Source organism: Simochromis diagramma, unplaced genomic scaffold, assembly GCF_900408965.1.
Source record: "Simochromis diagramma unplaced genomic scaffold, fSimDia1.1 OVJJ01000304.1, whole genome shotgun sequence".
Classification (NCBI taxonomy): domain Eukaryota; kingdom Metazoa; phylum Chordata; class Actinopteri; order Cichliformes; family Cichlidae; genus Simochromis; species Simochromis diagramma.
In genome coordinates, this window is record NW_024387030.1 from 4,157,148 (window position 1) to 4,159,626 (window position 2,479).

Below are 2,479 nucleotides of genomic sequence, written 5' to 3' on the forward strand. Positions count from 1 at the left end.
GCTGTGTTGTTCTTGTGTAGTTTGCCCTGGAAATACTTTTTAAAGCTGTGAATCAGTCTTCATATCATAATATCAAACACTATTACTTAATTTGAAAAAGATAGGATGAGACAGGTGAATAATAATGTGTCATTTGCTCAAACTTGTGAAGAATATCATCGCCTTTCTCTGGTTTTCCATCTCAAGTTTTTCCAGAGATACTGTAAAATGTATTTTTCATCAACTAGCCTGTTTTCTGAGAAGTCGTCTATTTTCTCCCCCATAATCTTGAAACATCTCACCTCAGGAGAACTTCTTAAGATGGTTAATTTTACTCATAGCAGGATTTTCCATTCAGAAAACCGATGACTAAAAAGTGTCTGGTAAAATTTACTAGTAAATTTAAATTTCATCCAGTAATTTTCTTTACTTTTCTTGGAAATCAATTCACTTTTTGAGTCACCTTTTCCACAAACACAAACAGTGTGTGACAACATGCATTCCTTTCTTAAACAAAGAATATCTTTCTTTAGTTCAAACACTCTCTGTAGCAAAATAAGAACATGAGTCTAACCCATAACAGGAAATCAGCATTTCATCTGTGTACTGAAGAAGGTCAAAGCTGCTGTGGGTGAGAAAGATAAACCAGGGCATGAAACCCTGCAGAGGAGAGTGCAACAGCAGAGGAGAGGATGTGGTCGCAGAGCAGCCTGCAGCTCGCTCTCTGTGCTGAGAAACGGCGGAGGTGCAACCTTCACTTTACCACAACCTCCGGCTCGCTGTGTGCACCTGCAACTTTGCACCGACCCCCCCGCTCTGCACATCTATGAGCAAACAGATGGAAAACTTCCATTTCTGTGTCAACTGAAGTTACGCATTGTACAAAGACAATGTCATACATTATGCAAAAGCTGTTTGCAGTGATCTGGCACAACATTTTGCACCAGATAAAATCAGACTTGGGGGAAGCCACAGAACTTCAGGCAAATATCAGCAGCTCATTTAAAAACATAACTGACAGTGTTTAAATGTACACGTGTATATAACTATAAGATAAAGGTTTGTGTGGGACTGCATTCAAAAGATAATCTGGCCTTTTTACAGGACTCAGTTCAAACCGTCACATTCTGCTTTCCCTGGTTGCTTCCTTGAAAAACATGTTTTCTTGTCCTGAAGTCAAATAAACAGGAAGCGTAGTCTTTGAAGCAGCAACAGAAATGTGGCACATCTGCCATCTGTTAGGAAAATAATTTTAGCTTCCCCTGAATGTGATCCTTAAATGAATGTATAAGCTGCTAATTTAAACCTCACACGTGTGGAGCTCATAAAGAAAACAGCCAGTGTTTGGGTTTTTCGTCTTAAAAACACAATCACAGCTGACGGGTACAGACATGACAAAAAGAAATTACATCCCCTGTCAATTCTAAGGTTTTACATGTCAGCGAATAAAAAAAAAAATAGCCAGTGTATACCAGGTCTTATAAGCTGGTAACAAAACACAAATTATTACACCAAATTTAAGCCAAAATGCATAACTGTAGATGAATTTTTAAGCTCACTTTTCTTTACAGTATTGCTTCAATTCATTGAGCTTCTCAGTCATTTGTTATGTACAGCTCTCTTAAGGCACAACATTTCATTCAGGTTGAAGTCTGGACTTTATCCAGGCCACTCCAGCACCACTTATTCTCTTTTTCAGTATTTCTGCTGTCGATTTGCTGCTGTGCTTGAGATTATCGTTCTTTTATATTATCCATTTTCAACCAAGCTTTAGCTGTTAGACAGATGGCCTCACATTTGACTTCAGAATACTTTGGCATACGGAGCAGTCCACGGTCAACTTAATGACTGTAAGGTACTCACGTGTTGTGGCTGCAAAACCCAAATTCTCTCCCCTCCACCACCGTATCTGACAGTTGATATGAGGCCTTTATGTTGATATACTGTGTTTGGCTTTAATCATATGTGATTGTCAATGGAAAATTGTACTTAGTAGTCAGTCTAGTCTTTTTATGATATAAGTTTGCATATGGTAGAATACTGCATGTAATCATTTGTGTTTAGAAGTATATAGTTGGTGGCATATTGAAAGAATGTCTCATCCTAGGAGGTCTGTAACATTCCAGGGTGTTCTGGCGTTCACCCCCACATCCTGGGAGCATGGGAGAGGTCGTACCTTGTTTTATTGTTTTACGGTAGGATTAACATAGCTATGTCAGTTTTAGTCCAAGTGCTTTTTTACATATAGATGAACTGTTGGACCAGCAGGTTAAGGGAAGTCGTTTATGGGGACGGACACACACACACACACACACACTCCAATGTAAGGAACAAACGCTCACTGAAGTATAAATAAAGACCGGGGCAGTTTCTCAGCGCGAGTCTCAGTTCTGGAGGCTGCCCTTGCTAGCAAGAAGTTCTGCGTGTTTCTCTTCTCTGATTTTCTACTGAAGAAGTGTTTTAGAGTACATCTCTTAACAGTGATCCTGCGCATTCCAGT